We start from the raw sequence: 23,564 nt of genomic DNA, 5'->3' as shown, positions 1-23,564 counted from the left end.
ATCATTCAAGATGCCATTTAGGCAACTATTTTGCCCTTTGGCTTCTCCATGTGATCATTTCAAATGATTTTGAGAGACTAACTGTAGGTTGCATCATTGATATGATGAAATCGTTCCTACCTTTCCTAATACAAGATTTGAAGTTGTTTTATTTCTGGAAAAGATCTACCATGTGCCCTGTAATACTTGTTATGAGATTTGACCAGGGCGTTTACTCCTACCTCTGTACTTAAAAAAAAAAAAAAAAAAAAAAAATCACCAGTAGCAATTTGCATTTACCTCCATAGGACAGTAATATATTTCCACTATCTTGCCCCAAGGGTGTGTAAATTTTCTTGCTTTCTGTCACACTGTTGATAGAAGGGATTTTAAATCACTTGGAAACTTGAAGGCTTTGCTTTCACCTATTACAGAGATGATGTTTTAATCAGGAGAAACAAGAGAAGCAGTTTTCTCCTTCTTTATTGAGTTTATGACCTTCAGGGGATGGGTGATTAAATACAAGGAAGCTCGTGAACTATCCCAGGTAGACACTTCCTTGGGCATTCTACTACGTGGAGCCCACGGGGAAACACACAGACTGAAACCAATCTTCTCTGACTTAAAAGTCCCTCTTCTAACTACGAATTACTGTACCTTTAAGAATGAGTAGAGCTTCTCCTGTTTCTGCATTAGGAATAGGTGTTGCCTATTCTAAACAGAGGCGTCTGGGTGGCTCGGTCCTTAACCTTCTGGCTTTGGCTCAGGTCATGATCTCACAGTTCATGGGTTCGAGCCCCACATCAGGTTCTCTGCTGTCAGTGTGGAGCCTGCTTCGCATCCTTTGTTCTCTCTCTCCCTGCATCTCCTTGGCTGTCTCTCTCTCTCTCTCAAAAATAAGTAAACATTAAAAAAAAAGAAAGAAAGAAATAGGCATTGCCTCAGCCCCTCATGCTGCAAAGGATTCAAATTGCTACATGGGCAGTAAGGCCTCATCATTGCTTTATAGCCGTTCCTGTCTTGTTTTATATTCTTTCAGTAATGCCTGAAAATGTTTCTTGTTGAATGGTGTTGTAGTGGGATAAAGAGACGTGCAGTGTCCAGGCTCGTAGCAGTGACCATGTAGCATGTGCCCCCTGTAGCACATGCAGGTCAGTGGCAGCAGCAGAGAATAAGGCTTTCTTGTGGTCTGGCTACGGTTGGGTGCAAAAGAACAATTGTTGCCTTAAACATGAAATATGACCTTTGGAAAGGGGAAGAGGTGGGGAGGCTAGCTTCCGCCATGGGTTGGGGTAGGCCCGTAAACCACTTGACTTGGCTTTACAGAAAAGGGTGGCCCCTCAAATGCTGGAGGGCTCGTCATCGTCCAGGTGACTTGCGTCCCATCTTGACTTTGGATTTTGAAAGGAAGCTTGGATATTTCCTTAGTCCATCTTCTATATGTAGAAACGAAGCCCAAGAGAAATCAAAGTTATGACATAGTCTCTTCATTGCAGTTCTGGTGCATTTCTGGTGACTCCTTTAAATATCATCCATAAAGTCTTTTAAGATACTGTCCCTGAAAAAAAAATCACTTCTGTATTGATAATTGTTGACTGGTATGAAGACTGAGTGTCTTCTAACAAATTGTTACTGTTAACATCTTTTTAGTTGGGAGGTAGCATAGAATCTGGCCCAGAAATCCTGGGAGAATATAGTAGGCCCACCCCTGACCACTGGCAGGTCTTTGGCTCCTTTTTAGTCTCTCTGGGCTTCAGTTTCCTCATCTGTGAAATGTGTGAACTAAATCCAATAATATATAAAACAATAGAGTGTCTAGCACGAGGCAAGTGAGTATTAAAACAAATTTTTTTGGGGGGCGCCTGGGTGGCCCAGTCAGTTAAGCGTCCGACTTCGGCTCAGGTCATGATCTTGTGGTTCATTGGTTCTAGCCCTGCATCAGGCACTGTGCTGCCAGCTCAGAGCCTGGAGCCTGCTTTAGATTCTGTGTCTCCCTCTCTCTCTGTTCCTCCCCTGCTCATGCTCTGTCTCTCTCTCCAAAACAATAAATAAAGCTTAAAAAAATTAAGCTTTAATAAATTAATTATTTATTGTTTTGGAGAGAGAGACAGAGACAGTACATGCGGGGGAGGGGCAGAGAGAGGGAGAGAGAGAATCCCAGTGCAGAGCGTGATGTGGGGCTCGAACCCATGAATGGTGAGGTGAGGTCATGCCCTGAGTTGAAATCAAGAGTCAGACACTTAACTGACTGAGCCACCCAGGCACCCCAAGGCAAGTGACTCTTAATTAAGTGTTAGCCAGTATCATTATCCTGTACTTTGTTATTGTATTAATTTTAATGGATCAAAGATCGGAAAAGTGTGAAGAGTGAAATGTCTGCCTCTCCCCTCTGCCTACCTGCCATTCACATTTTTTCCCCCCTGACATTTAGTTTCTTCTGTCTCCTTCCAGTGATTTTATATGTAAATAAGCACATGTGAATACATATCCCCACTTTGTTTTCCTAGTGGTAGCACCCAGTTCTGACCTTGCTTTTTCTTTTTTTAATTAATAATATTTTTGAGCTTATATACGTATATGTAAAGAGGATTTTACTCCAATTGCTGTCTTGTAATTCATAGAAAGTATTTACTGTAATTTATCGTACTTGCCACCTGTTAATGGACATTTAGGTTCATACTCATCTTTCGCGAGCAAACCCTTGGCATTTGTAAGCTTACCATTTTCAGAGTTAGCTGTTTGCCAGAAGACATTCCATTGCTGTAGTAATCTGGGATTCTGCTGGGGCAAGATGGAGGCTGGGGACTGAGTTGCCCAGCTAATGAATGAGCTCAGCCCGTGGCCCACAACACATACCCTAATGTGGCTTTCTAGTTTGCTGCTCTTCAGGCAATAGCTTTCATAGTAATAAAAATCTGTTTGACTTGTGAAAATGGCCTTGAGAAAAATGTCAGCTGTTGGTTTTGATGATGGAAAGAAATTAGAATGAAAAAAAAGGAGGTAGAGATGGAGGTGATATTAGAAAGGGGGTTTTAGCAAGAAGATAGGAGTTTTGAGATACATTTTAAAGGTGGTCTCCTAAATTCGGCAGGGACTCGATCTCTATGCAAATGAACTCATTCTCTAACCTATATGGAAACCATAAAATGTGATTCATGAACTGTTTTAACGAGAGACAAAACTGAGCAAGATAAAATATTACACGTGCAACTGCTGACTAAAGTGTAATTCAAGAAAAAGCCAGAAACCTGGTTGGGTGCTTCTGTGAAGCCACCTGAGGTGAAGATACTTATACAGTAAATAAAGTTTGCTTCTGGAATTTAAAAACAGCAACAACGACAACGACAACCTCATCTTTTGCTATTATTAACCATCCTGCAACAGATAACCTTGGACATATGTTATTTGCATATGCCTGTAGGATTAATTTCATGAAGTAGCCTTGCTGGGTTAAAGGGTATGTGCATTTTAAATTTTGGTAGATATTGCCAAAAGGCCCTCCAGGGGGGGTTATATTCATTTATAGTCTTCACAACAATGAATGAAAGTGACTTTCCCCCTTACCAAGTTGGTATGTTATCAAACTTCGGGGTGTTTGCCAATCTGATCGATGAAAAGTGCTATTTCTGTGTAGTTTTGATTTACATTTCACTTCTTTTACATGAAACTGGACATGAAAAAAAATGTTCAAGAGACATTTTAAAACATTTAAAAAAAATTTTTTTAAATTTGTTTTTGAGAGAGAGAGAGGGAGAGAGAGACAGTATGACTGGGGGAGGGCAGAGGGAGAGGGAGACGCAGAATCCGAAGCAGGCTCCAGGCTCCGAGCCGTCAGCACAGGGCCTGATGTGGGCTCGAACCCACGAAGCGTGAGATCATGACCCGAACCAAAGTCAGACTCTTAACCTACTGAGCCACCCAGGCGCCCCTCAAGAGGCATTTTATGCATTTTTTTTCCTGAGAACTATTTTTTCATGTCCTTCACTCATTTTTTGTTGCATTGCTTTTATTTATGTGAATTTGCATATATTTTCTTTAAACAGTGAAAGTAATTATCCAAATGAAAACATGTGCATATTAAGTTCAAAAGTTATAGAAGTGAATCAAAAGATAAATGAAGCTTTTTTCCCTTATCTCTATTGTGATTAAATCTGATTTCCAGAGATAACCTTTCTTAAGTTTCTTTTCTGGCTTAAAAAAAATTTTTTTTTAATGTTTGTTTATTTTGGGGACAGAGAGTGTAGAGGGTGCATGAGCAGGGGAGGTGCAGAGAGAGAGGGGGACAGAGGATCCCAAGCAAGCTCTGTGCTGACTCACGCACTGCAACATCATGATCTGAGCCAGAGTCAGCCATGTAACCGACTGAGCCACTCAGGTGCCCCTCTTACAGTTTTGCATTTATTTTATGTGTGTGTGTAAGCATCTATGTGTGTGCTCTTTATTTACAAAGATGGAATCAACTGATACCTGATGTTTACCATTTTGCTTTTCTGATTTGGACGCTTTCTCTCATTTGTATTCATAGAGTCATTTCATTTTTCAATGACTACATTTATTTCAGTGGTCCCTTAAGTACATACATTCACCTCAAGATGATTTACTGGGAAGTGGGAAGAAAATATTATTAGCTCTTCCACTCAGGTTTATCTCATTGAAGAGGAAAATTTTTTTGTGTCTATTTTATAGCATATACACTATGTTATCAAGGGTATATGTATATAAATATAAGATAAAATAAAAATAATAATTTATATTTAATTATGTAATTATATATTTAATTGTATTTAATTATATTATACATAATTATATACAATTATATATAATAGAAAACATTAATATAAAAGTAACAATTATAAATATAATGTATATTTAATTATTATAAATAAATATAATAATTCATGTTTTCATATCAGGATTATGTGTTTAAATTATCTTTCTTTTTTTTTTACTGAAGGAATAGGCTGTAAAAAATATTTAGAGATAATGGCTATGATTGATTTAATCAGCCTTTCATTAATAAATATTTAAGTTTTTTACTAGTGATTTTAAAATACGTTCACAAGGGGCGCCTGGGTGGCTCAGTTGGTTAAGTCTCCAGCTTTGGCTCAGGTCATGACCTCATGGTCAAAAATAAATAAATTAAAAAAATTAAAAAAATGAAAAAAAAAATGAAAAAAAAAAAAGAAATATGGAAAAAATCCGTGGATTCAATATAGTATTGGAATGAAGAAGGCCTTTCAAAGAATGCCACAACTCCAGAACCCATAAATAAAAAGATAAATAAATTTGGTTACCTACTTTGTAAAAATAAATCTATACAGGAAAAAGTTTAATAGAGCTTTTAATAGATTAATTGTTTAGTAAAGTTTTTAATAGATTTTTTTAATTCTTTTTTTTAATGTTTATTTATTTTTCAGAGAGACAGAGATAGAGTATGAGTGGGGGAGGGGCAAAGAGAAAGGGAGACAGAATCCACAACAGGCTCCAGGCTCTGAGATGTCAGCACAGAGCCCAACGCAGGGCTCGAACTCACAGTTTGTGAGTCAGACGCCGTAGTCGTAGGCTTAACTGACTGAGCCACCCCGTTGCCCCTAGTAGATTTTAAGTATGATTTAAAGTCAAAACGCACAGACAATTTGGGAAAATGATTCACAGCTATAACAAAAAGCAAATTTTCAACTACAGACAGCACTTACGAATCAATGAAAGGCTGAGAACCAGAATGAAAAATAGGCAAACATTTGATCTACAAATGGCCAGATAGTCTTATAAATATTCAACCTGTCACTTAAAGAGATGCAAATTAAAACAAATATCTATCAATTTGGCAAAAAATTAAAAATACTTAGTACCCTTTGTTAACAATATTGTGAACAAAGGGAGATATAAATTTATTTACTTTTTAGAAGATAACTTGTCATATATACCAAAATGTTTAGGATGCAAACCTCTTGATTCAAAAAATTCCATATCCAGGAATTTAACCCATAGATATATTCACACAAGAGTGCAATTATATATAAATACATAAACACACACACATTTCTTTATAGGGATATTTATAATAATAAAAATCAAGAAGTATATTACTTATCTATTACATAGATACATAGATATTACATAGATATCTATTACTTATCTATTACATAGATTGTATCTATTATCTAGATACAATAGATACATAGATATGTATTACTTAGATACATAGGTAACAAAATTTCTGAAAATATAGCTGCTTAAAATCACAGTAAACATTTACTATCTTGAGTGGTTTCCGCAAGTCAGGAACTTAGGGAAACTTCTACAGGATAGTTGGTCTCCTGTTCTTTCATGGGTCTGCTGGCCTCTGAAGCCTTCACTAGAGCTAAAGTGTCCACATCCAAGCAGGCACATTGGTGCTGGCTTTTGACAAAGGATTTGCTTCCTCTCCAGAGGGCTGACTGAGTGTCCTTGACATGGCAGCTGATGTTTTGTATAGAACATGATCCAAGATCAAGAGGAAAGGCACAATGTCTTGTATGGCTTAGTCTCGGAAGCCATTGCCATTTCTACCCTAAGTTTTTTAGAAGTGAATCACCAAATCCAGCCCACACTCAAGGGGACAGAAATTAGGCTCCATCTTGGAAAAAATGAATGTCTAAGAATTTGTGGACATGCTTTATTATTTTAGTTTTTTTATTATTATTTTCTTAAATATTTATTTTTGAGAGAGAGAGACAGAGAGCAGAGGAGGGGCAGAGAGAGAGGGAGACACAGAATCTGAAGCAGGCTCCAGGCTCTGAGCTGTCAGCATAGATCCTGACGCGGTATTCAAACCCCATGAGATCATGACCTGAGCCGAAGTTGGACACTTAATGGACTGAGCCATCCACGTGCCCCAACCTTTTCAATAACTAATAAGTTGTCCCCATGCTTTTTCTGGTCTAGCATTTTCTCATGGAAATACCTCCTTCATTAGATGATCAACTAACAATAATACTTGGGGTTTTCTATAGATTTAAAAATTCTGTTCTATTGATCCAATTCTCCCTCCATGCAATGCCATGTTGTTTTAATTATTACAGTTTTATAATGTACAATTGACTCATGGACAATGTCAGGGTTAGGGGTGCCAATACCCTGCGAGGTTGAAATCTGCCTGTAACTTTTGGCTCACCCAAAACTTAACACTGATAATCTACTGTTGACCAGAAACCTTACTGTCAACATAACATTAACACATATTTGGTATGTTATATGTATTCTCTACTGTATTCTTACAATAAAGTAGGCTAGAGAAAAGAAAATGTTATTAAGAAAATCATAAGGAAGAGAATATAGGTTTATAATACTATACTGTACTGATATAAAAAAGTGTGTATGAGTGGATCTCTGCAGTTCAAACCTGTGTTGTTCAAGATCAAGTGTATATTTATACTTGTCATTAGACTTTTTTGTTAATACTTTTTTTTTTCCTGGCCTAAACTTTAAAACATTAATTCTTTCAAGTAAACTTTGGAATGATTTTTTTCTTTTTTTGTCAAGGTGAAAACAAACAAAAGAAAAAAGAAAGGCAGGAAAAAAGGAAAGAAATTCTGCAGGAATTTTGGTTATATTACATCGAATCTTAGAGTAATTTCAAGAGGCTTCATAATTCCCTAATCACCCCTAAAAATAGGTCTTCCTATTTAAGATTTCTTTTATCTCCCTCTATCCCCACTTACACTTTTAAAAATTGTAGTTTCTACTCATTTATTGCTTAATTTATACCTTATTTTTACATAGGAAATCTGCTTTTTGTGCAATTGATTTTAGTCAAACAGTTTACATCTTTTCACATGATTTTAATAGCTTTTTAAGGAAAATATCTTTGAGTTCTTACATCTATAATCATGAATTTTATAAATAATTAGGTATTACATCCAACAGCCTTTCAGTGTTCAACTCTCCTTTTATTCCTGAAAAGAATTTTATTTGGTCGTGGCATTATAATCTGTTAATAAGACTCCTTAAATCCATATGCTAATATTACAAATTTTTTTAATGTTTATTTACTTTTGAGAGAGACAGAGACAGAGCATGAACAGGAGAGGGGCAGAGAGAGAGGGAGACACAGAATCCAAAGCAGGCTCCAGGTTCTGAGTCATCAGCACAGAGCCTGACGCGGGGCTCGAACCCACGAGCTGTGAGATCATGACCTGAGCCGAAGTCGGACGCTTAACCGACCGAGCCACCCAGGCTCCTCTGCTAATATTTAATTTAGCACCTGTACATATATAATCATAAAAAGATTGGCTAGTAGTTTATTTTTTATCCTGTATTTATTAAGTTTAGTATCGTTCTTATGATGGCTCTGTAAAATTTCTTTATGGCCTGGGAAAGTATACATAGGATTAAAATATCTGTTTATTAAAGGTCTGAAAAAATTCATCCATGATCCAACTCTTGTTGAATATCCCTCTTATGGCTTCTTTTTCTGAGATATGTTCTATTCATATTGATCACTTATTTCATTACAGAAAAGACATTTATTCTTTGTATAAAATTTGGAAAGAGATATAGAAAAAAGAAGAATCACCCATGTCTATAATCAGATAATCATTGTAAACACTTGTTCCCTTAATTGTGGTTTAAAATACTTGTGTGGGGGTGCCTGGGTGGCTCAGTTGGTTAAGCGTCCGACTCTTGATTTTCGCCCCAGGTCTTGATCTCATGGTTCCGGAGTTCAGCCCCACATTGGGCTCTGTGCTGGCAGTGTGGAGCCTGCTTGGGATTCTTTCTCTCTCTCTTACCCTTCCCTTCTCTCTATCTCTCTCTCTCAAAATAAATAAATAAAAACTTAAACAAAAATTTGTGTGTATAGTTTGAAAAAATTTTATGCACTTGTTTCTTTGTAACCACCACTGATACCAAAATGTAGAATATGCTTTTTAAATTTAATTTTAATTCCAGTGTAGTTAACATACAGTGTTATATTAATTTTTTTCAGTTTTTAATGTTTACACTTCTGTCTGTGTAGAAATATGCTATAATAAGCTTTATGCCATTGCAAATGTATTTGATGAAGCCACATTATATTTTTAATATTGGTAAGCTGCTAGAACAAAAATGCTAGTAATTAGTGTTAATCAAATCTTGTGCTCACTGAGGGCACCAGAAAAAATAAGGAATTTGGGGATGGCGACAGTGAAGAAAAATGTAGTAGCAGAATCTATTTCTGTTGGCTGAAAATTAGAGACCATTAATAGAGAAAATAGTTGGCTGGGCATCTGAAAAGATTGAACATGGTCTTTTTTTCTGTCTTTATAAAGATCGAATAGGATTTGAACCAGGTAGATCATGGAAAAATTATACTCCTTTAAAAATGAAGAATTTCAGGGGTGCCTGGGTGACTCAGTTGGGTAAACGACCAAGTCTCAATTTTGGATCAGGTCATGATCTCACAGTCATGAGATTGAGCCCCGCATGGGGCTCTCCCCACTCTCTCTCCTTCTCCCCCTGCCCTTCCCCTGCTTGTGCTGTCTCTCTAAAAATAAATAAATAGAGTAATTAATTAAAAAATTAAATTATTTAATTAAAAAATGAAGGATGCAGAATTTCATTTAAATTATAAATATAATTGTTTTCCTCTCAATGTTTTTTTTTAAAGCACTTTGCTATTTTATTACAGGTATACATTATAATGCAAACTGCCTACTCCCTCTGAAGTTCTTACCTGAGTATTTGAAGTTGTTTCCATTTTTGCCCCTAATATTAGATAAAATGCTAAAATGAGCAAGATGGTACATTTACTATTAGGGAGAAATTTTCTTCATTTTTATGCTCACTCAATGGGGATAACAGTCTCCAATGTGTCAGCACAATGATTATAGGGACAGAAAACAACGAAAGAATGTGGTTTGATCTTTGTTAAGTGGTTTCTATTATACTTGGGGAGTCCCTCAAATGATATATATGTGCATATACTCAGAAACCAAGACTTTCCTTCTCTTTATTCTCTTAAAAATGTATCACTTCTTTGTAAAATAAGCTAGTTTCTAAGCTGTTTCATATGGTCCTCATAAAATCTCTTCGGAAAGCTAGAAAAACCAGAATTCTATTAATTTATTATGAATGACAAGAGAACTAATAAAAATAAAAAAACTCCCTTCGTTCTTTGTTCTGTTATTTTGTTCTTTGATTTTAGGTAGCTGTATTAATCCAAGGAAATCTTTTTGATACTTTTGCAATATGAGATGTATAATAAAGTATTTATATCTTCCTGTGTTTCAGAGCCCTAAAGCCTATACTTTGAAATTTTGAGTAGGCAATTTTTGCACCAGCAATATATCTTTCTTTTTCTGGACTAACCATATTGGAAGCTGACTTTTCTCTGTCCTCAGAAGTATTGCTACTAAACTTTATGAATTAAATTTAATACTACAAGCCAAAATATCTGTGTTTTCTGCTTTCTGCAGCCATAAAAATATTACTGGTGGAATTCCGTGGGAGTCAAGCCTTAGGCTCTGAATGTCACTTTGTTTCTCCAACTTGGAGATGTTTTATTTTCAATTAGATTGAAGCACCTACAATACAGGCAGAAGAACTTATTCAGAAGTAAAAATTACCGCTACAAGCTTTCTCTTCAAGGTGAAAAACTGTCTTTGCTGAACTGTTCTGTTAACATTGTTTTATATAAGAAATTGGAAAAGCTGTTTTTCTGTTTATTTCATTTTTAAAAATTTTGTTTTAAATTTAGTTTTATTTAGAATATTCTAGGAGCGCCTGGGTGGCTCAGTCGGTTAAGTGTCCGACTTTGGTTCAGGTCATGATCTCAAGGTTGGTGGGTTCGAGCCCTACATCGGGCTCTGTGCTGACAGCTCAGAGCCTGGAGCCTGCTTCGGATTCTGTTGTCTCCCTCTCTCTCTGCCCCTCCTCCGCTCATGCTGTGTCTGTCTCTGTCTCTCAAAAAATGAATAAATGTTAAAAAAGAAGTAAAAAAAGTGCTTTGAATTCTTATGTATGACTGTGCATATGTGGGAATAGTAATACAGTTTTCTGCAGTTCATTGTCAGGCTCTGATCTTGAAATGAAAAACTTTAGTAAGCTTAGTAAGTTTAGTAAGCAAGTAAATTCAGTAAGAAGGCTAAGATGTGAGGACAGTGGTTAACATAGATTAAACAGTGGTCTTAGATTTTGAATTGTAGGACAATAATGCCGATTGAGCCTTGATATTGCTAAACGAGAAAATTTGTACTGTATCAAGTAAGATTTTTTTCCTTTTCTGTGACTATATTCTGATACACAAATTCATTATTCATATTTTCTAAAAGGAAATTCATTACGCATATCTATATTTTTAAAGTTTCTTTCTTTATTTTGAGAGAGTGAGAATGAGAGAGAGCACACACATGTGTGCATGAGTGGAGAAGGGGCAGAGGGGAAGAGAGAGGACCCCCATAGGCTCTGTGCTGTCAGCATAGGGCACACCGGGGGGGCTTGAACTCATGAACCTCTAGATCATGACCGAAGCTGAATCCAAGAGTCAGAGGCTTTATCGATTGAGCCACCTAGGTGCCCTTGCGCCACCTGTCCTGGATGGCGTTATATTTGTAAGCAATCCTGCGAGACCAGTGAGGCCTTAGTCTCAGTATCCCAAACTCACATCCAAATTCCTTTGAGCTGTGAGTCTTTAGTATCTATTAGTGAGTTCCTCTCTATTTCTAACTCTTGGAGGCTTTACTTTCTTGTCTTCAACAAATAAATATGTTTACATATCTGTATCTTTATCCATTGTCTTTAATCTAACATTTTAAGTGCTAGCTGCTGGAAGGGGGAGATCTTAACATGCTGTCAGTATATCATCTTGGCCTGGATACTTTCTTTTAATGTCAGCAAAATGAGTTCCATTTTCATGTAGTGCAGTTTACTTGTTAGATCTTTAAAAAGGCTTTTCCCGTTACAAGGGGGCGTCCTAGGAGGCATGGAATTTAAAATTTAGGTAATAAAATAAATCCGTTTTTCTCTAGAGGCAGTTCTGTACCACATGTTCTTTCAGTGTTGAAATTTAATTGCCTATAACTGCTGACTTCCGGTAACTATCGGCTGGCTGTTTCCAGGTTTGGTTCCAGGCCTAGTAGTGACCCCCAAGCTTCCTGAATGTGCCTGTGTGTATCACAAAATACTCCGTGGAAAGAGGTGAGCACTAGGATAGAGTATTTATATTTTTCATTAGAGGGAACTAATTCTTTGGGAGTGGGGCCGATTTACATTTTACCCGTTATGTAAAGAGTTTCACGTGGAAACAGGAGTTAATTGGCACCGTATTTCTGATGTCTTCCAGCCGTGTGTGGGGACTCTTTATAGATTGAATCCCAAGCAGCTGCCCTGTGACCCATCTTTTAAATCTGGCTCTACTTTCTTCTTCTGGTTTTAAGTCATTTTGCTATGAAGCCTACAGTTTAATGAAAGGAAAATATCATCAGTAACTTTTGCCAAAATGGATGTGAAGACTCTTTGAACTGTGGACCGTCCTTGTAGTTTTTTCCTTGTAGCAGTTGGTGTAATGCAATCTTATCATTCCATTAATAATATGTTATGCATGGTCACATCCCTGCTTAATTAGACTTGCAGTTTTCAATTAACAGCATTTTTTGATGATACATTATTATCCTTATTAGTGAGGTCGTAGGCTATATTATAACAAAGACTGAAGACTCTATTGTCAGCATAATCTTGAAAGAACCATTTAACTTTATGAAATGTATCTGGTGAAGGAACTTCATACTTTATTTGATGTATAATTTGACCCCCATAAAGAACCAAATGATTCTTTTTTCCCTCCCCTTCTTAGAATAAAATGTCCAGCACTTCAGATGGTATGAATATTTCTCTCAGTTAAAGTGAATAACATTGTCAGAAAATGGAATCTGAATTTTTAAAAATTGAGTAGATGAGCAGTCAGATATTCTTATTCAGCGATTTATCATGTCTTGAGATGAAATTTATAGTTCTATGTGAAACTGATTAAGTCCATTAGATTTTAATTATTGTTCCGAAATCAATACTCTTCTGAGCTTCAGGGAATATTCCATTCACTCATCTCAATAAGGGGGTGGATTTGGGATGGACATATTCTTTTAGTTGATACTGAAAGCACGTTAAGTTTTTTTTCTTAATGTTTATTTATTTTTGAGAGAGAGAGAGAGAGAGACAGAGAATGAGCAGGGGAGGGGCAGAGAGAGAGGGACACACAGAATCCGAAGCAGGCTCCAGGCTCTGAGCTGTCAGCACAGAGCCTGATGCAGGGCTCAAACCCACAAACTGGGAGATTATGACCTGAGCCCAAGTTGGACGCTTGACCGGCTGAGCCACCCAGGTACCCCTGAAATACTATTTAGTTTAGATAGTTGTAGTTCTTTGTTGTGTTTGTTTGTTTGTTTGTTTGTTTTTCCTTGTTCCTACTGTTTTTTTTTTTTTTTTCCTACTGTTCAAATATAAAGAAGTCAAAACCTATAGGGATCAGAAGAGATTTGTGACAAGGTTCCATCTAAACTACCCAGCAGCTATTGAATGATTGATTTTGCTTCATTTTGTCTTTCCAACTTGGGAGGCGAGTGATCTGACCCTCTGAGAGATTTACTAGGGGCCTGCACGGTGTGGTGGGAAAGGTGGAGTCAAGTGTGGGTACTTCTCTCTAGTTCTGCTTGCTTTAAATGACAGGGTCACGTTTCAAGAGAGTGGTCAGTTCCACTGTTGCTCTTACAAGTTATTATGTTTCCTGAAATGTAACCAGCCTTGTGGCCTCTGTCACTTCTGGCTGACTTCTGTTAATTTTAGGTGTGTTTGAACTTTATATAAATTAAATCATAACGTGCGTTCTTTCATGTCTGGCTTTCCCCCACCAGTATGACATCTCCTGGGATTCGTTCTGTGTGGTAGTAGAAGTCTGATGTATAGCAGAGGTTGGCAAACTTCTTCTGTAAAGGTTTAGTTAGTAAGTATTTTCAGCCTTGTAGGCTCTATGTTGTATGTTGCACCTATAGGACTCTGCAGCCTTAGACAATACCATAAATGGGCATGGGTGGATTTGATCCACGGGCTATAGTTTGCTGATCCCTGTGGCACAGTGTTTTATTCAGGGGCACCTGGGTGGCTCAGTTGGCTGAGCGAACTTCCGACTTCAGCACAGGTCGTGATCTCACAGTTCGTGAGTTCAAGCCCTGCGTTGGGCTCTATGATGACAGCTCAGAGCCTGGAGTCTGCTTCAGATTATGTGTCTCCCTCTCTCTCTGCCCCTCCCCCACTCATGCCATGTCTCTCTCTGTCTCTCAAAAAGAAATAAACATTTAAAAAATTTTAAAAAATTAAAAAAAAAACTATTCCACCATTCATATTGTTAATGCATGTTTGGATTGGTTTTGGCTTTGAAAACTTATGCATAGGCTGCTGTGAACATTCTTATATATATGTCTTTCATATATATATATATATATATATATGTATATATATATATATGCTTTTATGTTGAAAAGTTGTCAGATAATAGGGATTCATATGTTTAACTTTGGCAGGTACTGACAGAATGTTTTCTGAAGTGGTTTTACTAGCTTACACTCCCATTGCTAGTGTTCTGGCTGACTGAAGTTTTTACTAACGTTTGGTATTGTCATTTAAAAAATGTGATATTGTAGTGGTATCTCATTTTCCTTATGATGAATTATGCTAAACATCTTTTCATGTACTTATTAGGCAATCTGGAGAATATATACATATACATACATGCACATATATACACATACATACACACGCATATATATATACACACACCCCCAAAATACCTATTCCGAGAGTTTTTGTTCAAGTTTTGAAATTTGGCTTTCCTGTCTTTTTCTGGTGGATTTGTAATATTTCTTTATATATATTCTGGAAGTGAGTTCTTGGAAATGAATATTGCAAATATCTTTTTCCACTTGTTGGCTTGCCTCTTTCACTCTTATAATGGTATTTTTTGCTGTATGTATTTTGACTTTCTCTTTTGTAATGAAATTAAATTTGTTACTGTTTTTCTTTATGTTCCTTCCATATCCTATATAAGTAATCTTGATTTACGCTAATATCCTAAATATATTCTGTGTTAGCCCCTAGAAGCTTTATTGTTTGTCTTTTATATTCAGAGCTATGATCTAACTGGAACTGATATATATATATATATATATATATATATATATATATATATATTTGGTATTATGATATATGTAGTATTATGTATATATGTAGTAACTTTTTTCCTATGTGGACATCCAAAGATCCAACATCATTTATTCTAAATATTGTTTAACTGTATTGCATTGTGATGGCACTTATCGGACCATATATGTATACACTGGTTTCTGGACTCAGTTTTGTTGATCTGTTGTCTTTGGGCCAATAATGCACTATTTTAACTGTTATAATTTTACCACTTATTTTTAATTAAAAAATTTTTTTTAAAGTAAACTCTATGAACAACGTGGGCTCGAACTCAGGACACCAAGATCAAGAGTCACATGCTGATTGACTGAGCCAGCCAGGGGTCCCAATTGTTATAATTTTATAGCTTATCTTAATATGTCCTATATCTTCTGCTATAAACCCTCCAATGTGGTTTTTCTTCTCTAAAATTGTCTTTGCTACTCTTGTCCCTAGTCTTTTTTTTTAAATGTGTATTTATTTATTTTGAGAGAGAGAGCAGGGGAGGGGCAGAGAGAAGGGGAGAAAGAGAGAATACCAAGTAGTCTCCCACATTGCCAGCACAGAGCTCGACATGGGGCTCGAACCCAAGAATCATGAGATCACGACCTGAGCTGAAGTCAAGAGTTGGACCCTTAACCGACTGAGACACCCAAGCGTGCACCTTTGTTTTTTTTTATATTCATCTTAAAACACCTTTTTAAGTTTCCACACAATGTCTTTCTGAAATTTTGATTATGATTGTATTGAATCATTAGATCAATGTGGGGGCAAATGATATCTGTCCAACACTGAGATTCTAATCCACGAATATTGTGTCATTTCACACTATCCTCTTATCTTTTTAAGGGTCTGTAATATCTGTAGGAACATCTCCCATTTCATTTCCCACATTGGTAATTTGTGCCTTCCATTTGCTTGTGTCCCATTCTTTCCTCTTTCCTTCTGAGATTCTAATCATATGTATGTTAGAACATTGAAAGATGTGTTCCTCGGTATCTGATGCTCTTTTCTGTATTTTCCTTCCATTTTTCTGTTCATGATTCAAGCAGACATTTCTGCAGACCTACCTTCCATTTTGTCAATGATCCTTTTTGTTCTTTTTTCATATGCTATTAAATTTGCCTGTGGAATCTTTAAATTTGGTTATCAATCAATCAATCAGTCAGTCAGTCGTCTTCAGTGAGACTGCTGCAAGTTCCAGGCCACTGCTTTGAGTTTGGCTCATTTCTCATGCAATGAGTCAGAAAATGGTATGGGGGTAAACGTGGAGGCTAATGCCAAAATTACCTATGACACACGCATCACATTCCTTTGCTGTCTGGGATTTAGTCCTTCAAGTTCTGGCTCACCTACTTGATCTCTAAGGACTCCCAATATCTCTTTTGTGTATTTTATCCATCTTTTATACTTGTTTTCATTTAGAGGGTTAGTCTAATCCAAATGACTTTGACATATTGACTGCATACTTCTAAAACAAAAGTATTTGTTTCCATTTATTGCTGGATTTGGCCAATTCTCTTAGTGGAATAGGAGCCAAATCCAGTTTGCCACAGTTGCAAGGCATTTTCTTCTTTTATTTCCCCTTCTTTTGTAGAGATAGGCTCCCGGAAGACTTTCGGATGGATAAGATGTTTTTCAGGTTTTGGCATTGTCACTCGTGATTGAGATGTTTGTTTTGCAGTAGCTCAGCTCTGTCTTATTTTCTACTCATTTTATGACTTTAAGCCTGTACTCGGGAGCGATCATAACTTATATCATGCAGTGCTTATCATTTATAAACCACATTGTAATACATTATCGCATTTAGTCCTCAGAACAACGTCCTGTGAAGCAGCTGGTATCACAACCTCTCTTTAGCAGTTGAGCAAACTCAGGCTGAGTTAGGTTAAGGGCTTTGCTCCAAATCACAGTCAGCAGGTGACAGATTAAGGGCTGAAATCCCTGCCTTCCACCGCATGCTTTCCCCATCCTGTTCTTACCCTAATGATGACCCGGCAATTGGCTAGAAAGTGAAGCTACAGATATAATTAAAACAGTGTTTACTCTCAAGGACTTCCAATTTTGGTGGGTTACACCGCATTGCGCTCCAGGAAGTTGCGTGGTTATTTTTCAAAAATGCCAACGCTAAAATATTCTCAAGCTTTAGCAATTCTGCTAAAATCCTGGGTAATAAAGACAGGAGTAGAATAAAAAAGAGGGAAGCCAATGTCGGAAGTTGGGGGAAGGCAGAGCCAGGATTTGCTCTACTTACATTTTTGTAGAATAATGATTCCTGCGTGGCTTCGGGGGAAGTAGGACTAGTCATGTACATTTCAAATGAGAATTCTCTTCTATACAACTCTTAGCAATTTAGGGAAACCTACGTCATCTTGACATTTTTCAAATTGTTTAATGCTTGTGGGTCTTTTCCTGTTAATTTATGAGACATGAGAAAAAAAATTAAGAGATGAGTCTTCGGCGCCTTCATTAGGGGAGATGCCCCCCAGAAAAGAGCAGACAAGGTTAGAAACAGACCCAGGCTTGCTCATGTACATGTACAGAGCGACATGAGGCTTGTCTGTATGTCCCTGGGGACACCCTGTCTCCCTAGGTGTATTTGGAATTATATGTGGGCATGTTTCATGTGTCCTTGACCTTCACAATGACCTTGATAGGGGGCACCGCTGTCATGTAGTTCCCCAGGGGCCTTGACATGGTGGGGCTTAGACGCCGTATTAAAGAGTTTTGGATTTTACTCTGCCAGCAGTGATGAGTAAATGGAGGCTGCAATCATTGTTGAGGGAAGATTAACCAGGTGGTGGTTTAGGATGACTTTCAGAGGTAGACGCTGGAGGCCAGGCACCAGGTAAAAAAGGTTTTACAAGAAACCCGTATAAACAGAAGCCAAGAGTTCTATTAGAATGTGCAAGTGAAGAGGGAGGGTTGGTTATGTTTGCATCACATCCCTCCTACAGCATTTGTGTGAGGTGGTAGAGAGGGATGTGTTTCATATTTGGGGGCATTAATGAGGGGAGGAGTGAGGCAGTGAGACAGAGGAGCCATTTAGCTAACAGGCCCAGTGCAGAGGGAGGAAGTCTTTATAGCCAACCTACCTGATGCTCATTAGACTCTTGACTGTGAATGGAAATATTCTGTTCTTTATATATTTTGTTAATGTCTACTTTTGAGAGAGAGCGAGAGAGAGAGTGTGCAAGCAGGGGTGGGGCAGGGAGGGAGGGGGACACAATCTGAAGCAGGCTCCAGGCTCTGAGCTGTCAGCACAGAGCCCGATGTGGGGCTCGAACCCGTGAACCGCGAGATCATGGCCTGAGCCGAAGTTATGAGCCGAAGTCGGATGCTTCACCGACTGAGCCATCCAGGCATCCCAATTCAGTTTATTTTTAAGAGCAAGCCCAGTAGGATTTTCTAGACAGGCCATCCTCTAGATAGCAACTGCCTTTTACGAGCTCTTGTTCCCCATTCACAACTCAGCGTATGCAGCTTTCATACTTTAATCTTCCAAAACAAAAAGTCTCAAATGTACAAGTGAAAAAAAAATCCAAGCTGTTGACAGAGTCTTAACTAATTGGCGCGACTTGCATACAGCTGTGTGAGTTCAAAAAAGCTCTCCTGTATGTAGATGCAGGGGCCGTTTATATGCGGGTCTGTGCATAAGACTCTGTACATTTATTTCCTCAGAACGAACCTAGGTGCCACCTCTTGGTGAACACACCAGCACTTCATTTGCATATCTTACAAAAAAAAGAGAGACTGTTTCCGGGCTAACAGCACTGTGCATCCTGTATTCAGACCACATAGTCTCCGCTCCATTGAGGAGAGTCCTTCCATCCATGATGCGTACCACACTACTGCCTGGCCTCCCTAAGTAGCTTCATACAGAGTGCTCCAAAGTAAGAGCCTGTAAACCAACCCGAGGTGGGGAGACAGAGTCCTGACCAGGCTTAGACGTGTTCGCCTGCTCTGCTTACTGTTCGTATCTCACTTTATCCACGCTGATGATTTTGGTGGGCGGGAAGGCGGGGGCTGCTGCAGCACCTGTCTTCATGATGTTATATCCCCTAGTGTCCGTCCTTGTGCCATACTCCTAGTAGGTACTCAGTAAATATTTGTGGATTGAACTGATGGGACTTGGCAGATATATCCAGAAGCAATAGTCTTCATTGTGGAATGTAGTGTGTGTTATTGATGAGCCGATATGTTTCTAATTCAGCCACACAAATATCTCTTAATTACATACAATGATCCCTTATTTTAATCTGGATTTTTTTTTTTTTTTTTTGCTGTTGTTGTAACAGGTGTGTTTCAGCAGAGAACAGCTTCTAGCAATTGCAGTTACTGCCGTATTCGGTGTCTGTGGCGAGGGAAGCCCTCCACATTCTGACAAAGGCTAGGGCTCCCGGTAGTTGAGTTTTAAAAATCTTTTTTAGAGAAGTAGATTATACACAAATGCCTTGCTTGTATTCCAGCAGAGGGTGGGTGGACCTGGGACCATAGCCATGTGCAACAGAAGCCCTCCACGTGCACGTTGGTCGATTTCTAATTGCACGGCTGCCCATCAGCTTAGTGTTAATGTCCATAGGTGTATCTGTGTGTATGGGAAGACATGTTTGCGTTTAGCACTATCCGTACAGTTGTATAGGTGGTCAATATGGCTTAATAAGAATTGGGGGGAATTCTTCAGTTCTGTTATTGTTACTGGCTTACAAGTTTCTCACCAACTCCTCACTCTGTTTTCAGTGTCTACAGGAGAAATTCTGAACAGAAACAGAGCTTCAGCGCTTTGGGAAAAGCATCATTTTTTTTTTCTTTTTGTAAATTTTCCTTTCTTGTGGTTGGAAGTTAAGGGCTGGAGCAGGGGGTGCCCGGGATGTGAATAACCAAGATGCAGTTGTGTGGGCGTGGGAATTCAGGTCCTGTTCTGGACTTGGTGTCATGGAGAGGTCAGTTTGGTTTGCGGATGCTGAGGACACCTCTGAAGGATTTTTGTCTCCATGAGGTGGACTTACTTCTGAAGTTTCACTTTTCAGCAGAGCAGGTCTTTAATTTAACTTCGGTTGGGCCTGCATAATCTGAGAACGTTGACTATTCAGCTTCTGGAAAATGTATGTTTAAGAGCATGGACTTCAGAGTTCAAGTCTTGACTCCACAAATGAAGAGCCTGTGATATTGGGCAAGTTCACCCTTTAAGCCTAGGTTTGCTCACCTATCAACATGAGGTTATTAACAGCAGCTGCCAGAAAGTTCAATGAGAGATTAAATGCTTGGGCAGCGCTTATCTTAGAATCTGGCACTTAGTAACTGCTCAATAAATGCTAACCTTTATTGTTTCTAGTAAATCTGCTGGCTCTTATGGCACTCATCTCCAATGGCAGAGATATCAGATCATTAAACAGATAGCATTTTCAAGAAATAAACGACATGGGTTTGTTCAGCGTTAGAAATGTTGCGTAAGATTTGACTGATCTCCCTTTTCAGCCAAGAAGTAGCTCACACAAAGCATGTGGCAGAGAGACACGTGGGCTGTATTTCTCAATCAGAATTTGAGTCCATTCTAAAGTGAGGGGAAAAGATAACCTGTGTGTTGATGTAGTGGCATTGATTCAGCACAGATACGTGAACAGCCAGCAAATGCAATCAGAGCTCATGCAAATCACACCTCTGGTGCAGCATGTTAATGACGACTCTTCTATAAGTAACACTTATTTCAGGGTCCTACTTATTCTCATTAAACGAGCCTGTGGTTGTTTGCATTCCTCAAAAGGGAAGACTGTCAGTAGCAGCTCTGAGTCATGCTTCATGCAACATCTACACCTGTTTCTTTGATTTGATTGAATGTATATATTTAAGAAACTGGAGAGGTTTTGACTTTCAAATAAATGAGTTAAATGCCCTTCCTTAAAAATTGCATTGGTAACATGGTTCACAGTTATCTGGAGAGAGCTTTAGAAGAGGTTGAGATGTGAGTGCTCACTTCTTTGTAGAACCTAGATTTTCATTTGGCTGGAGTTCCCCTATGCACACTGCCCCCTCCCCCCCCCCCCCCCCCCCCATCTAAAGGAAAACTGGCAATAGAATTGAAATCAAGTCTTTTGATTTTGCTTTGGACATGTGGTGGTGTACTCATTTTCTTTGGATTCTTAGGGAACTAACTGTAAATGTTTAAGCTCTGGTCTCTCAGTTTGAGTTAGTAACCAGAAATTAGAATATAGGTGTAAATATCTACACTGGAGGCTGGAGGTTTGAGAAGTTGTGTACATCATGTCTCTTCTGCTCTCAACTCAAGCAGATTACTACTTGCTAAAAATGGGAATTTGAGTTGAACTTGACTTCAAGAGACGTCAGGTACTGACTGTCCCTTGTGTAAACCCACACTTCTCTGGAATGGAAAATCTGTATTATCTTTGGCCCCTGAAATAAAACCAGTTATTTTGATCCAGAACTCTGAAATCTAAAGATTTAGGCTTTGAGCACCCTTTCTCATATCCTCTTTAATAAACTTACAAACGACTTTGGAAAATGTGAATTTTCCAGTGGGAGTCGGTGAGTATTCTGACTCAGAAGCCATTATGTCCATGCAAAGATAATGCATTTTAGTAAGAGAAGAAATGAGTGACACTTTTCGTTTTTTGTGTGTGAGATTAGTCAAAGGTTGGTGTGAAAAAATGTTTCTGAGAGGTTTTTCACGGGAAGCAGAACAACTTAGTTTCTGAATATTCAAGGTGATGTGCTACAAGGGAAAAAACATTCTACCCTTTCAGAGGAAATGTGTGTGAGGTCATTTTCCTAACCTTGCTGAACTCCAGCATATCAGGGGCAATGTAATAATTAAAAACTCATTTCACAGCAGCTGATTAAGCTTTGATTCACAATTACTCTGTCTTTCAAAAGTCTCCTCTATCTGAGCATTTTGAAAATATGATGGCTTCATTATTTGTTATATTTCCAAAGTTAGAGCTTCAAAGGAGCTGCAAAAACTTTCTCAATCATCTAGAAAGTCATGAATAAAACATGCATACCCAGAATTTTAAATTAAAGTAATTAGGCCACATTAGAATCTTAAAAAAAAAAAAAAAAAAAAGATTTAACATCCATGTCAATGTGGAGAAAGATGCCCTTCATTAAATTACATCTTCTTCCTGTCCAACATTTTAAACTGCCACTTTTAATGTAACATTAGAAAAATAATTACTGTGATTAAGATAATTTTAAAAAGTAAATGTTAGAAAATCCGGACCACAACGTTTTCAGAGTATCTATTCCAATAAAATTTTTTTCTATAAATTATTTGAAATTAACAAAACAGCATCCTGACATTCTTTTGCCAACGTTGTGAGTCCAATTTAATGAGTGTAAACAGGAGGCTGATACTTAACTCAAGGCTGGGGAGCTCCAACAAGACTTAGACTATGTGATAAAAGCATCTAAAGATAGGGTGTTGAAACATTATAGCTCTTTGAGAGGCAACTCTCCAGGTCATGGTGGGAAGGTAAATCTGAGACGTGGGAGTGCTCATTCAATAGACTTTCAAGTTTAGGGAAAAACGCTTGCAGACCAAGAAAGATGGAGGTGGCTCCAATGAAGGAAAATGGAGACAGGTAGAGGAAATCCTGTGGCTTAAGTATCATACAGCCGTGTTTCTATGGTAAACGTCTTCTGATACATAGTTTATTAAATCTTTCTTGCCCAAACTCTGCCTCTTGGGTCATTTGCCCATGGGTGGAGACACCTCTGTTACTGTAATGAGAGTCAAGGGAAACACAGAGTTTGTTTTATCCTATAGCATAATTTTACCTGTTAGCATAAAAACAAACTGCCAGTGATGCCAGCCCGGGATGGCACACTGAGAGTCACTGAGCTAGAGCAATGGCTTTTAACCCTGTCTGTATGTTACATTCACTTGTGCAGTGCTCTGGACCTTCTGATTTAATTGGCCTGGGGAAAGGTCAGGTCATCTGTAGGCTTAAAATCTTCACAAGTGATTCTTTTTTTTTTTTTTTAATTAAAAAAATATTTTTTTTGTAACGTTTTTTAATTTTTGAGACAGAGAGAGCATGAACAGGGGAGGGGCAGAGGGAGAGGGAGACACAGAATCTGAAACAGGCTCCAGGCTCTGAGCTGTCAGCACAGAGCCCGATGCGGGGCTCGAACTCACAGACCGTGAGATCATGACCTGAGCCGAAGTCGGACGCTTAACCCACCGGCCCAGCCACCCAGGTGCCCCAAAAATCTTCACAAGTGATTCCTAAAAAAGATTTTTTGTAATGTTTATTTATTTTTGAGAGAAAGAGAGACAAAGTGTGAGTGGGGGAGAGGCAGAGAGAGAAAGAGAGAGAAAGGGAGACACAGAATCCAAAGCAGGCTCCAGGCTCTCAGCTGTCAGCGCACAGCCCAAC

The sequence above is a fragment of the Panthera tigris genome, chromosome A1 (genome assembly GCF_018350195.1).
Source record: "Panthera tigris isolate Pti1 chromosome A1, P.tigris_Pti1_mat1.1, whole genome shotgun sequence".
Taxonomy (NCBI): domain Eukaryota; kingdom Metazoa; phylum Chordata; class Mammalia; order Carnivora; family Felidae; genus Panthera; species Panthera tigris.
This window is presented reverse-complemented; position numbering follows the sequence as displayed.